This window comes from Microcebus murinus, chromosome 20, assembly GCF_040939455.1.
Source record: "Microcebus murinus isolate Inina chromosome 20, M.murinus_Inina_mat1.0, whole genome shotgun sequence".
NCBI classification, from domain to species: Eukaryota; Metazoa; Chordata; class Mammalia; order Primates; family Cheirogaleidae; genus Microcebus; species Microcebus murinus.
The window spans coordinates 24674132-24690205 of NC_134123.1; the positions used below are offsets into that span (position 1 = coordinate 24674132).

The following is a 16074-nucleotide window of genomic DNA, read 5'->3' on the forward strand; positions in this document are numbered from 1 at the left end:
CATTTGGCCCTGGTTAATAAAAGCCCATACTAACCATAAAGACTGACAAATTCAGTACATTTCCTATAAAAATGCAGGATATGTAAAAGATAATATAGCAAAACATTTTTCTAACTTAAAATGATGCCAATTTGGATGTATTATTGATTATTTAAAAAGAACTGCATGTATATTATATATTATAGTGTAAGAGAAGTGTCAGCAAGTTTTTTCAGTAATTATTTAAGGCTCTCAGGGCCACATACAATCTCTATGGCTCCTTCTTATTTAAGTAACCTTTTAAAACTATAAAAACCATTCTTACCTCCAGAGCCATATAAAGACATGTTGTGGGCTGGATTTGGCCATGGACTATAATTTGTCAACCTCTGGTCTAAGATATAAATGGGTCCTTCATAAAATAAGGTTGGTGAATAAACTAGAGAACAAATCTAGATTTTTTTAAAAGGGACTTAATATTTTTTTTGAGACAGGGTCTCATTCTGTTGCCCAGGATAGAGTGCAGTGGAGCCATCATAGCTTATTGCAAACTCAAACTCCCTTGCTCAAGAAATACTCCTGCTTCGGCCTACCGAGTAGCTGGGACTAAAGGTGCATGCCACCACATCTGGCTAATTTTTCTATTGTTTTGTAGAGACAGGGTCTCGCTGTGTTGCTCTGGCTGGTTTCCCAACTTTTGGCCTCAAGCGATCCTCCTGCCTCAGCCTCCCAAAGTGCTAGGATTACAGGTGTGAGCCACTGCTCCTGGCCTTAATAATAATGTTTTGGGTTTTTTTGTTTTTGTTTTTTTGAGAAAGAGTTTCACTTTGTTGCCCAGGCTAGATTGAGTGCTGTGGTGTCAGCCTAGCTCACAGCAACCTCAAACTCCTGGGCTCAAGCAACCATACTGCCTCAGCCTCCTGAGTAGCTGGGACTACAGGCATGCGCCACTATGCTTGGCTAATTTTTTCTATATATATGTTAGTTGGCCAATTAATTTCTTTCTATTTAAAGTAGAGACGGGGTCTCGCTCTTGCTCAGGCTGGTTTCAAACTCCTGACCTCGAACAATCCGCCCACCTCCGCCTCCCAGAGTGCTAGGATTACAGGCGTGAGCCACCGAGCCCGGCACTTAACAATGTTTTAACAGGAACTGCTATGCCAAAAAATGAAGTTCACTGAAGGAAAAGGTTTCTATTTTTCTCATTTGAAATATCATCTCTTTACTCGTGAATAAGATCTGAATTGAGTAGCTAAAGAAATATTTTTTAATTTGACTTCTTGGAGGAAACCATGTACCCTGTATATAAATTATAACCACTTCTAATTTAATAAAGTAGACACTGAGATCTTACTGAGATGAAATCATTTTGTCTAATGACTTCTATCATTCTTTATACATAGGACGGTAACCACAAATGTGGGCTTTAACATAAATACACAAAAAATTACTCTCAGAGGATCATACCATTCACTTTTTCTTAATTTCAAAGTATTATGGGGTACAAATAATTTTAATTACATGAATTACTTTTATAATGCTTGAGTCATGGTTATAAGAGTGCCTATCACCCAGATATTATTCATTGTACCCGGTGGATAGGTTTTTATCCATCCCTGCCTCTCAGCTCCCTCCTGGTTGATTTCCCTTGAATTTTACTTCCCTGTATGTACAAGTTTACTTCAAATTTAGAAGTGAGTACGTGTGCATACCATTCACTTTTGCTAATAGCAAATAAAAAAGTCTATCTAGGCTATGACAACCATCAAGAAACAGAAATATATTACAGAACATGTTCTTAAAAAAAAAAAAAAAAGTAAGAAAAAAAAAAAAAAGAAACAGAAATAAGTCTTTGGACCAGTGAAAAGCCAAGGCTAAGGCAATAGTTTTTATATCTGTGCTCTCCTAATATGCACTTGTTTATAAGGGAAAACAGGCCAGGCATGGTGACTCACACCTGTAATCCCAGAACTCTGGGAGGCTGAGGTGGGAGGATTGCTTGAGTCCAGAAGTTTGAGGTTGCAGTGAGCTATGATTACGCCACTGCACTCCAGCCTGGGCAACAGAGTGAGCTTTATCTCTAAAAAAAATTAAAATAAAATTTTAGAAAAGGGAAAACAGGTTGGGCTTGGTGGCTCATGCCTATAATCCCAGCATTCTAGGAAGCCAATGCAGGAGGATCACTTGAGCTCAGGAGTTCGAGTCCAGCCTGACCAAGAGCGAGACCTCCTCTTTACTAAAAATAGAAAACCTAGCTGGGCATGATGGCGAACTCCTGTAGTCCCAGCTACTTGGCAGGCTGAGGCAGGAGGATTGCTTGACCCCAGGAGTTTGAGGTTGCTGTAAGCCAGGCTGATGCCACGGCACTCTACTCAGGGTAACAGAGTGAGACTCTGCCTCAAAAAAACAAAAACAAACCAAATTTCAAATTTCAAAATTAAATAATAAATAAATAATAATAAAATTAAAAGGGAAAATAAATTCATTGCTCAATTTTGGTTTGCTCCTTATTCTCTGTTAAAACTAAAAGAATGAGTAAGACACAAATTTGGGTTGTTCTAGGGTATTTGTTTGCTTTTGTTTTTTAACTTATCAGACCTCACTAGCATTAATCTGATCTCTCTTTTAAAAACTGTTTACATTATGAGTATGTTGATGACTCATGATTCATGAATGAGAATGAGACAAAAAGGAAATGGACTAAAATTGATCTTATTAAATAGGTAAAAGCTTTCTGCAGAACTCAGCCAATACCACATTCTACAGCTACTGACTTGTCTGAATACTCTTTGTGGTGCAGCATAGTCCATTTTATCCTTTAGCTTTGTAGAATTTCTTGCTCTATGATGTTTAATTTCAGGGTAAATTGTCAAGTGTGTTGTTTATAAGGGCTAGATGCTAATTGTTCATAAGAAGTCAATACATAATTGCTACCATGAGCTCTGAGGAAAAAAAAAGAAGTAAATACATGTCTAATATTAAAAAAAATACAAGAACAAGCTTAGGTATTCTATTTAAAATTAGGTAAATACAAGAATCTTAGGCCGGGCGCGGTGGCTCACGCCTGTAATCCTAGCACTCTGGGAGGCCGAGGCGGGCGGATTGCTCCAGCTCAGGAGTTCGAAACCAGCCTGAGCAAGAGTGAGACCCCATCTCTACTATAAATAGCAAGAAATTAATTGGCCAACTAATATATATAGAAAAAATTAGCCGGGCATGGTGGCACATGCCTGTAGTCCCAGCTACTCGGGAGGCTGAGGCAGCAGGATTGCTTGAGCCCAGGAGTTTGAGGTTGCTGTGAGCTAGGCTGACGCCATGGCATTCACTCTAGCCTGGGCAACAAAGGGAGACTCTGTCTCAAAAAGAAAAAAAAAAAAAAAAAAAAAATTCTAGCTAAGAGTTGAAAGTAGGGAGGGCTAAGATAGGAGATTACAATCTTTCATTATAAACCTGGTAGCATTCTGACTTTAAAAACTATGTATATGCATTAATTGGATAAAAAAGGAGGGGAAGAGATTAAATCCATGTGCCTGCCAGGACATATGGTATCCATATGAGTATAAGAGTATTTTCGGAAGATGCATTCCTATTCTACTCTGCTGTGCTTCAATACAAAAAAAGTTACCTGGTGTAGAGACAGATTTTTTTTAATCCCCCCAAATATAATTTGCATAGAATATCTTGATCTTGAGTCATTCTGTTAAGGTCTTTAAGACCTTTGAAACAACGTTCTTTTCCAAGATGATATGGTCTTACAAAGCATTTCAGTAATTTTTATCTAGTTGAAAATAGGTAAATATGTCCTAAAAGTTCTGAATTTATTAAGAGCTGTTATTAAGCCATATAAATGGGTTGGGATCTGAATCTCAGGGTTCAAGGTGGCCCAAGGAATGCTGAGTAGCAATAACAAATTCTGATTTAAGAAGTTAAATGCATAAGTTGTTTTTAAAATTAAAAGATCTTCATTTAAAGACTTTAGCATAACTTTTCTGGAAGAGTTGAATCTTATGTTGTACCATTTTTTAAAACACAGATCTAAATCCTAAAGGTTATTTATCAGGTATTAAAGATGTAAATCAAAGAACCAATGTATCTCTTAATGGGGGTAATAACCAATGATACATTTGGTTATTACCCCCAACCAAAATTCACAATGTATCTCTTAATGGGGGTAATAACCAATCCCAATGAGACTTTTCTGGGCCTATAAGATAAATGGGAGAGTCAAGGAGGAAAGCAACAGTTCATCACAGGAAGTCCTTAAGAATCACAAGTCATACTAACAATAAATACAATGAGTTATTTTTTAAAAATGAAGTGCCAATTTTTAAAATTGTAAGTATTAATTATATTTCTAGTTTTATTTTCTAGAGTGACAGGCTTGTACTTCACATTCTTTGCAGAAATGTAAATGAAAATCTTTTTCTAAAACATTCAACCATTACTAATTAAGAAAAATAACTGTAAAACAGTATGCAATGTTTTGTGACTTAGAAATGAGTACCGTGTTTCCCCGAAAATAAGACTTATATTTATTTTGCCTCAATAAAACACCCTAGTGCTTATTTTCAGAGGATGTGTTATTTTTTGTAAGTACAACAATCGACATTTATTCAAATATAGTTAAGTCGTCTTCTTCTGGAACATCATCATAACTCTCCAAATCCCAAATTCCATCCTGAATTTCTTGTGACTCTATTTCCTTTAGAACCACTGGCCCCAATGTCTCATGTCGAGCAATAGAGCTCTTGTGGGGCAGGCGAGAAGGGCTGCTTGTCTTCTCCACTGCTCAGCAACAAAATGCACGGGTTGTGCAGATCCACTGCGTAGCCACGCCCATGACTAGGTCTTATTTTCCGGGTAGGGCTTCTATTGTGCAAATGCTTAGAAATCCTGCTAGGGCTTATTTTATGGGTAGGTCTTATTTTCAGGGAAACACGGTAGTTTACCGACTTGAACGTAAATTATTGATATAAGAACATACTTCGTGTTTCACTTTAGCATTTTTACCTTTAAAGCAATTTTAGTAACTAGACTTTGGCTTCTAAATATCATTTTCTACTAAAAGTAAAGAGAGCTCTTGGGAAAAGTGGTTGATTTCAGGGCTGGAATTGGAAAAGGAAAAAGTGAGCCTTGGGGACTTCCAGTTTTTGGTTTCACACGTAAAGAGCTTGGAAATCATCACATCACTCCTATCCTCACAAAAAGAAAAAAGCTGAACAAACCAAAAATCAACAACTCTTCTTACATCCATCAGAGAACTGGAGTCACAACACAGACCTCTGCCCCTAAAATTGGAGATACAGGCAAATCAAAGAGAATACTGTTTTGGTTACTGAAAACTACAAAACATTGTTGAAAGAAATTTAAGATACAAATGAATTGAAAGACATTCTGTGTTCACAGAATGGAAGACTTAATATTGTCACAATGTCAAAATACTGACCTCTATTCAAAGTGATGTACAGATAGATTTAGGGCAATCCTGATCAAAATCCCAGTAGCACTTTTTATAGAAATAGAAAAATTCGTCCTAAAATTCACATAGTATCCCAAGGAACTCCAAATAGCCAAAACAAGTTTGAACAGGGTTGGAGGTTTCACACTTCCTGATTTCAAATATTATCACAAAGCTACAGAAATCAAAACAACGTAGTACTGGCATAAAGACAAACATATAGACCAATAGAACAGAATAAAAAGACCAGAAATAAACTTTAGCATATATGATCAAATTATTTTCAACAAGGGTGCCAAGATCATTCAGTGGGGAAAGGACAGTCTTTTCAACAAATGGCTCTGAAAAAACTGGATATCAAGCAAAAGAATGAAATTGGACCCTTACCTAACACCACATACAAAAATTAACTCAAAATGGATCAAAGACCTACCTAAATGTGAAACTTAAAACTATAAAATGTTTAGAAGAAAGCACAGGAGAAAAACTTTATGACACTGAATTTGGCAATGATTTATTGGAAATGACAGTAAAAGCACAGACAACAAAAGAAAAAGCAGATAAAGTAGACTACATCAAAATTTAAAACTTTTGTACATCAAAGGACACAAATCAGTAGAGTGAAAAGGCAACCCATGTAATGGGAGAAAATATCTGCCAGTCATCTATCTGATAAGAGGTTAATATTCAGGATATATAATGAACTCCTACAACTCAACAACATAAAACAAACAGCCTGATTAATAAATAGGCAAAGGGCTGGATGTGGTGGCTCACGCCTATAATCTTAGCACTCAGGGAGGCCAAGGCGGGTGGATTGCTCAATGTCAGGAGTTCGAGACCAGCCTGCGCAAGAGCGAGACCCCATCTCTACTAAAAAATAAAAAGAAATTATCTGGACAACTAAAATATACAACTAGAAAAAAATTAGCCTGGCATGGTGGTGCATGCCTGGCTACTTAGGAGGCCATGGCAGGCAATAGGATCGCTTGAGCCGGGAGTTTGAGGTTGCTGTGAGCTAGGCTGATGCCATGGCACTCTAGCCCAGGCAGAGGCAGACTCTGTCTCTACATAGATAGATAGATAGATAGATAGATAGATAGATAGATAGATAGATAGATAAATAGGCAAAGGACTTGAACAGACATTTCTCCAAAGAAGATACACCAAAAGCCAATCAGCACACAGAAAGATGATCAACACCACTAATCATTAGGTAAATGAAACTTAAAATCACAATGAGATACTGCTTCATACCCATAAGAATGGCTACTATCAAAAACAAACAAACAAAAAGTAACAATGTTAGCAAGGATGTAGAAATATTGGAACCCTACGTACTGCTGGTGGGAATGTAATTATCATACAGCTGATGTGAAAAACAGTATGTCTATTCCTCAAAAAATTAAAAATAGAATTGCAGGCTGACGCCATGGAACTCTAGCCGGGGAAACAAAGTGAGACTCTGTCTCAAAAAAAAAAAATAAATAAATAAAATAAAAAAAATAAAAATAGTATTGCCATATGATCCAGCAATTCCACTTCTGGATATATATTGCAAAAGAACTGAAAACAAGGCCTCAAAGAGATATCTGTTCACTTACATACACAGCAGCATTATTCACAATAGCCAAAAAGTAGAAGCAATTCAAGTGCCCATCAACAGATGAATAGATAAACAAAAATGTTATGATGGAATGTTATTCAGCCTTAAAGAGGAAAGAAATTCTGACACATGCTACAACATGAATGAACCTTGAAGACACTATGCTAAGTGAAATAACAGCCAGACATAAAAGGATAAATATCATATGATGCCACTTATATGAGGTACCTAGAGTAGTCTAAGTCACAGAAACAAAAAAGTGAATGGTGGTTGCCTGGGACTGAGGAATGGGGAGTTACTATTTAATAGGTATAGAGGTCCAATTTGGGATGATGAAAAAGTTTCTTAATGCCATTGTTTGCTTAACAATGGTTAAAATGATAAATTTTATGTTATTTATGTTTTACCACAATAAAAAAGATAGTGTATGTGTTGCGTTGTTTTAGAATTTGTACACTGCTGGTACAATAGTAAAACAAAACAAACGGTAGGGTTTTAAAACAAGCTGTACAAAATTAAGATACTCCTTGTTTGCACTGGTGGCAAAGAAACTTAAAATAAGTTAATTATTATGCACAGCTCATAGAAAATTACTTTCTTTTTTCACTAAGTATGTATTGAGCACATGAGAGGCACTTGGTCAGAAGCTGAGAATACACGCTGTACAGCAGGCACACATCTAGGAATTTGGGAGCGTGCAAATACATTCAGAGCTCTAAAGGCCAGGTGCTCCTACAGACACAAAATCACATGATGCTCTGATAAAGTTTAGGCATTATGAGAATTATTTTAAAACTTCTGGCTGAATCTAAAATGTTTATTGTTTGTGATTCTGACATTTTGCATTCCTGCAGTTGTAATTCTTCTTTCTTTACAGTAGCTACTTATGGTGCTTTTCCTGACTGTTCTTAAACTATTTCAGAATGGCATTTAAATTATTTTTGATCTACTTTCCTGAAGGCCTCCCAGGCTTTCTAAACACTATTTGTGGGCACAAAGCCCCAAATGTTAAAACTATCTTGCAGTATTAATCAACATGATAGTAATTTAGAAGGTGGCACAATTACTGTGGGCAAGAAGGCTAAACATCTCTATTTAGTTTGGTTGAAATTTAACTTCAGGAAAAAAAAACCCAGAACAATCTTTACTCTGAGGATCATAAGATAAACCCGAGATAGTAACTCTCTTGGGAACTGAAAGTTTGTGAAATTCAAAAGGGGTATACCCTTTTAGGGCCTTTAAAAAAAATTATATATCATGTTTTATGACACAATGCTGATGTGAATGAACCCCCTCCTCCTTCCCTTCTTGATGGGCATTTATATTCATTCACCCTCTTCCTCTCTAGCCTTTCCAATCTCTCACCCTCTATTGGTTCCTTTTTCTTTCCCTTTAAAATACATTTCCTTAATCTTGTAAGATCTTTAGTTAAAGGGGATGTCTTCCCTTTTAGATATTCTCACTTTCTTGTCATTATCAAACTTCTTAAATAGACCAACATAGTCTCAAATAGTCAAAATCTTGGTTCTATAGAAACTGTTCTATTTCTATTTTACCAAAAACCATGTTCTTTTCTTAGTTGTTAACCTTAACTATGTTATTCTATTTATCCTAGTGATTACTACCACCTACTTTTAAATTTCTTTTTCCTTGACTCCCACAACTAAAATTTCCCTTCCCATGGCTTCCACAACTAAACTCTTGTAAATCTTTTAACTCTCAACCACTTCTTCTGTTCCCTGCAATTCCCTCAACAAGCCTCTTTTCCAACCCTTAATTGTGTGCATTCCCCAGGGCTTGGTCTTTGAAATCATACTCTGCTATTTACACACTCTTTAAGAGGGCTCAACCATTTTCATAGCTCCAACTATAGCTTTTCAAGTGGGATGACACTAAAATTTAGATTCAGTTCAAGACTTAGTTCCAAATTTATATCCTCTTACTGGAAACTGCTTGAAATGCCTTGCTGTTGTTTCAAATTCAGCATATGCTAAGAATTATATATTTTTGGAGGTAGCCTAACAGTTAAATTTTGGCTTCTCTTCACCTAGTTAATTCTAGACTAACAGTTAAACTTTGACTTTCTTCACCTGGTCAAATTCTACTGTTCCTTCAGCTCAATAATAATTTTCTCAGGAAAACAGTTCCTGACTTTCCAATTAGCCAATGCCCATATACCTCTCTTTCATAACACTTTTCATAATTATAATTTTCCATTTATTTGGTGATTCTCTTATGGCTACCTCCTCCACTACATAGTAAGCTCCATACGAGCAGGATCAAGTCTTTTACGAGTGGGAGGTGAGGGGTATGATAATCATGTTCCCAGCAACTACAGTTAAGTTTCTGGCATGTAGTAAACAACATTTATCCAAAATTTTCAAGCATTTGTTCACATTTGGTTTTGAGAAAATATATATATATATATTTTTTGAGACAGAGTCTCACTCTGCCCCGGCTAGAGTGCCATGGCGTCGAGCGATCCTTCTGCCTCAGCCTCCCTAGTAGTTGGGACTACAGATATGTGTCACCATGCCCGGCTAATTGTTCTATATATTTTTAGCTGTCCAATTAATTTCTTTCTATTTTTAGTAGAGATGGGGTCTTGCTCTTGCTCAGGCTGGTTTCGAACTGCTGAGCTCAAATGATCCGCCAGCCTTGGCCTCCCAGAGTGCTAGGATTACAGGCCTGAGGCACTGCACCCAGCCTGTATTTTTATTTTTAAATAATAAAAAAAAAGAAAAAAGAAAAACAAAATTCATCAAGCAAATGAACAAAAGTACTCTAAATTTTTCTTAGGTGACGAGTCCCCATCAATCCCATTTCCATCTCCTTTGCTACTTGTCGACTGTAGCCCGTCTTTACTTTGAGGTTTCATTACAATAGCAGCTTTCCCAATTAGCTTTTTCAAATTTTCCTCACCACAATCCATAGTGCCACATGAGTAATTTCCCTAAGTAGTTTGTCATCACATTCTACTACCTAAAAATCTGTAGAGACCTCCTATTTTCCTCAAAAATAAATCTAAATTAACACAGACATTTCTTTTTTTTTTTTTTTGAGACAGAGTCTCTCTTTGTTGCCCAGGCTAGAGTGCCATGGTGTCAGCCTAGCTCACAGCAACCTCAAACTCCTGGGCTCAAACGATCCTACTGCCTACGCCTCCCGAGTAGCTGGGACTACAGGCATGTGCCACCATGCCCAGCTGCTTTTTTCTATATATATTAGTTGGCCAATTAATTTCATTCTATTTATAGTAGAGACAGGGTCTTGCTCTTGCTCAGGCTGGTTTCGAACTTCTGACCTCGAGCAATCTACCCGCCTAGGCCCCCCAGAGTACTAGGATTACAAGTGGCCAGCCTAACATAGCTATTTCAATAAAAGGCCCTATTTACCAAGAACAATGATGTCAACTGCTTAAGGCAGCCCTTCCCACTAGCCATGGCTTTGATAAACCTTCTTTTTGTTGACTCTTCTTTATTCTAAATTCCTTGCAGATTACCAACAATATTAACTTGGAAATGTTCCTATTAATTGTATCAAAAATGCCTAATATTGGCCGGGCGCGGTGGCTCACGCCTGTAATCCTAGCTCTCTGGGAGGCCGAGGCCGGCGGATTGCTCAAGGTCAGGAGTTCAAAACCAGCCTGAGCAAGAGCGAGACCCCGTCTCTACTATAAATAGAAAGAAATTAATTGGCCAACTGATATGTATATAAAAAAATTAGCCGGGCATGGTGGCACATGCCTGTAGTCCCAGCTACTCGGGAGGCTGAGGCAGAAGGATCTCTCGAGCCCAGGAGTTTGAGGTTGCTGTGAGCTAGGCTGACGCCACGGCACTCACTCTAGCCTGGACAACAAAGCGAGACTCTGTCTCAAAAAAAAAAAAAAAAAAGCCTAATATTAACTAAGTTTTGTTAGCAATACATTTATTTATTTATTTTTATTTTAGGATATTATGGGGGTACAAGTGTTAAAGTTACTTATATTGCCCATGCTCCTGTCCCCTCAGCAATACATTTATAAACCACCTCTTAGAGTATGTTTCTTACAAGGCATGATTAATATTATTATTTATAACATTCTTATCAATTAGTTTCAGACAGTTTCATTTTATAAACCTGTCCGTAAATTCTAATGATAGAAGTGCAAAAAGGCTTATTGGGGGAAAAAATTCTAATAATCACAGATTCAAAAATTCTAAGTAAAATTACAACAAATCAAATTTGACTATCTAAAATAACAGATGAACGATGTTTCAACATCAGAAAAATCTATTAGTATTATATATGCCATTAAGAAACTGCAAGTTTGGCCAGGCGTGGTGGCTCCTGTCTGTAATCCTAGCACTCTGGGAGGCCTAGGCGGGAGGACTGCTCAAGGTCAGGAGTTCGAAACCAACCTGAGCAAGAGTAAGACCCCATCTCTACTAAAACTAGAAATAAATTAAGTGTCCAACTAAAACTCTATAGAAAAAATGAGCCAGGCATGGTGGCGCATGCCTGTAATCCCAGGTACTTGGGAGGCTGAGGCAGGAGGATCATCTGAGCCCAGGAGTTAGAGGTTGCTGTGAGCTAGGCTGATGCCACAGCACTCTAGCCGGGGCAATAGAGTGAGACTCTGTCTCAAGAAAAATAAATAAAGAAACTGCAAGTTTGTTTTTCAAAAGATTGCCTCTGCACAAAATAAAATTAACAAGACATACATAAAAATAAGGGGAAAAATGCAACCACAGATGTGTTACTATGCTATGATACTAAAATCTTCATGAAATGACATGCGATACAATGAAGTGACTTAGTTTCTCTTCATTATTTAAATCCAATCATTTAAACTGGGTTATCTAATGGTAAGTATAATGCTTTTATCCCAGATAGATTATTCACATCATTTATAGTAACAGCTATAGGGAAAGAAATATTAACAAACTTTTGAAAGAGTCTTTATTTTCAAAAGTTATAACACTTCTAAGTGATTTCATCTCACCTCCATAATTTTATGAATGTTTCAACAGAAAGAGCTTTTTTTTTTTGAGACAGTCTGACTTTGTTGCCCAGGCTAGAGTGAGTGCCGTGGTATCAGCCTAGCTCACAGCAACCTCAAACTCCTGGGCTCAAGCGATCTTCCTGCCTCAGCCTCCCAAGTAGCTGGGACTACAGGCACGCGCCACCATGCCTGGATAAATTTTTGTATATATATATTTTTAGTTGGTCAATTAATTTCTATTTATAGTAGAGACGGGTCTCGCTCAGGCTGGTTTCAAACTCCTGACCTCAAGGAATCCGCCTGCCTCGGCCTCCCAGACTGCTAGGATTACAAGCGTGAGCCACTGCGCCCAGCCTAGAAAGAACTTCTTGACTGAAAAACTACATCCTTAAAGTTCGAATATCTCTGGGTTAGAAATAGATAGGTGTACAAATAGGCAGGCCAGTACCACACTACTAGAATACTGCCAGTAAATAACGACCCAAGAATCTTTTCAAGAAGGTAAATTATCAAATTGTCTTGCTAAATTTAGTACTTTGGGGAGTAAAACTGACCAAAGTTCATTATTAAATACAATTTAAAAACAAATAAATGCCTTAGTAGTTACACTCCTTGAACTTTACAGAAATAACTGTCCTCATACCACATCTAAACTCAAAAAAAAAAAAAAAGAAGAGAATTTAACCACAAACTTTTAGAATTCCAGTTTGGGTTTTCAGAAAGAACTAACCAAGGACTTCAATTGTTCTGTGTTTTATCTCTATTGTTATATTAAATCCACTGATATTAGGCAATTTGACAAACATCAAAATGAAGGAGAAAGGATATAAGGATGACATAGGGGCACATAAATACAGAACATGTTTTATAATACAACTGTACTGAACAATTACCCTGGATAAATTTAAAGTCAACACAGAGATCAAGGCCCTGAAGCTAAGCCAAACTGTAAAGGCACTTCACAGCAGAAACTCTCTACTGTTAAATTTAGCCTTGATGTAAAGAGCCTATTACATCAAATTCAAGTTTGCATACAAGTATCAAGTTAGCTAATGATATGTTAATGAAAACAGTTCATTTAAATGATCTAAAAAACAATTTAAAAGCACTTGCTCATAAATTGCCCCAACCTTGAATAGAAGAGCCATAATTCTTTCTTCCATGTAACTGTAAATTGACATCAGATAATCCCTCAACTCCCACAGGACATCCTGATCAGTAGTGGAGCTCTTTACAGCCCATACAAAGCTCTACATTAAGTGAGAGCTATCATATCTCACTTAATCTTTACTTAACCTTACAATAGCTCATTTTTACAGATAAGGAAACTAAAACTTACCAAACTGACTTGCACAAAGTCATTTTGTTCTACAGTCTTCTGACTCAAAGAAAAAAAATTAGATATAATGCTTATCCTCAGATAAAATATCAGTAGCACAATAGTCATATCAGCCTGAACAAGCACTAACTTACGAAATCAGGTTACACAATATCCAGAATCGGATGTTAAGAGTCCACTTTAATGAGTAAGAGTTTGCTCAGCAATTATCCAATTTGCTGGGGGAAAATAAAAAACACAAACACTAAATAATGTAAAGCATCACAAGTAAGTGCAAAATGACCAAATTTTGCTATAAAAACTATCTACACACTATTTCTAGAATAGCTTCCTTCAGTACTGATAGGAAAAATTCAAATTGGCCGAATTTCTTCTTTTCTTTTTGATGTATTCTAAAGTGTTGCTAGGAAAGAAATTAACCATTTGGGGTAAAATACTGTGAACCAAAATAGAATCTTAAGGTGCACACCCACTCCACCGGCTGACTGGACCCCCTCTTGGCCAGGGGATACCCTAAAACTGAGTTGCTGGCCATGAGAAAGAAGATCAGACATGCCTCATCAAGCCCTCCTTCCTTCTCGGAGCTATTCTTTGTAACTCATTTACAGGCCTAAGGCTATGCGAGACAAACCCGCAGGTTCTCAATTTACACAGCAAATATATGGCCAGTAGCTTATCTCAGATTAACAGATTTCCTATCTTAACTTAAACCATTCCAAGCCTTTAGACAAAGTTTCATTTTTTTAACCAATAACAAGTCAAAGAGTCTTTAAACCTGCCTATAACCTGTAAGTCCTCACTTTGAGATGCCCCACTTTTTCGGGCCAAACCAATGTTATGTTTACCATGTATGTATGTATGTATTTATTTATTTTTACCTGTTTTTCAGGCTTTTTTTTTTTTTTGAGACAGAGTCTCACTTTGTTGCCCCGGCTAGAGTGAGTGCCGTGGCATCAGCCTAGCTCACAGCAACCTTAAACTCCTGGGCTCAAGCGATCTTCCTGCCTCAACCTCCTGAGTAGCTGGGACTACAGGCATACGCCACCATGCCTGGTTTATTTTTTCTATATATATTAGTTGGCCAATTAATTTCTTTCTATTTTTAGTAGAGATGGGAGTCTCGCTCTTGCTCAGGCTGGTTTTGAACTCCTGACCTCGAGCAATCCACTCGCCTCAGCCTCCCAGAGTGCTAGGATTACAGGTGTGAGCCAAGGCACCCGGCTCCATGTACTGATTTATGATTTTACCTGTAACTTCTGTCTCCCTAAAATGCATAAAACCAACTGTAACCCAGCCTCAGCCAGTTCACTTGGTCCAGGCTTCTTGGGTGTGGCTCTGGGCCATGGTCCTCAAATTTGGCTCAGAATAAACAGCCTTAAATTATTTTAGAGTTTGGCTTTTTTCCATTGACAACACTATATTATACAAATATATTTACCTCAACAAGTAGCATCATTTCACAAGTATTCTAGTTTGAAGCCTAACCACACAATAAAGGAAAAATAAGCCAGGACCTCATGTTCTAAATGCCCTTCTGACAAAAAGCAGTCATTACCGATGCCAACAGTCTTTTAACATATATCCAATCATATTAAACTGGCTTTTAGAAAACCTCCAGTTAACAGCCATTTTTTTTTTTTTTAGAGCTGAAGCCTCACTCTGTCACCCAGGCTGGAGTGCAGTGAGTGGCCCAGTTATAGCTCTCTGCAGCTTCCAACTCCTGAGCTCAAGCCATTCTCAAAAGCCATCTTCTGACCCCAAGAAATACAGGCACTGAACAGCAAAAAGAAACTACGTCTAGGCATTAGCATGTCAACAGAATTATTTACAATTTATCATCATAAAATACTGATCTGCCAATTATCCAAAGAAGAAAAAAAAAAAGAAATTTAAAAAAAAGTAAACTAGGCCGGGCGCTGTGGCTCACGCCTGTAATCCTAGCTCTTGGGAGGCCGAGGCGGGCAGATTGCTCAAGGTCAGGAGTTCAAAACCAGCCTGAGCAAGAGCGAGACCCCGTCTCTACTATAAATAGAAAGAAATTAATTGGCCAACTGATATATATATAAAAAATTAGCCGGGCATGGTGGCGCATGCCTGTAGTCCCAGCTACCCGGGAGGCTGAGGCAGAAGGATCACTCGAGCCCAGGAGTTTGAGGTTGCTGTGAGCTAGGCTGACGCCACGGCACTCACTCTAGCCTGGGCAACAAAGCGAGACTCTGTCTCAAAAAAAAAAAAAAAAAAAGTAAACTAAACAGTTCAAAGAGTGGACAACATTCTATATAGGCTATAATATTCACAACTAAATTATTAAACAATTATTTTGGGTGGCGATGGAGGATATTGGCTCAGACTTACAATTATTCTGCCTTCTTGCTACATTCTATTATAAGTAATTTAGAGACTAAATCTATTACCCTCAATGTAATCCATAAATCACTGTCAAATGGCATTGTTAAATTCTCATGAAAAATAGCTAAAATTCCAATATAAATCAATTCAAATTGCCATGTCATGCTTCAGGGTCTGCCATTCAGGAGAAAGCTCGATTTCTCAAGCTTGATATATCTTAAATCATCTAAAATTTCTTTTTTTAAGTGTTACAGCTCTTTTAGAATTTGTCTAGGCCAGGTGTCACCACCTGGCCTAGATTACAGTCACTCACGCCTGTAATCTCAGCACTCTAGGAGGCTGAGGTGGGAGGATCGCTT

At 37.5% G+C, this 16074-nt stretch overlaps 1 protein-coding gene and 1 pseudogene across 1 annotated transcript in view; one reads left to right on the forward strand and one right to left on the reverse strand.

The window, feature by feature from the left end:
• The window catches only part of GLG1 (golgi glycoprotein 1), a 126921-nt gene that overhangs the window by 95783 nt on the left and 15064 nt on the right, over positions 1 to 16074 (reverse strand). The window lies entirely within an intron of this gene.
• Positions 15959 to 16012, forward strand: LOC142863005 (uncharacterized; annotated as a pseudogene).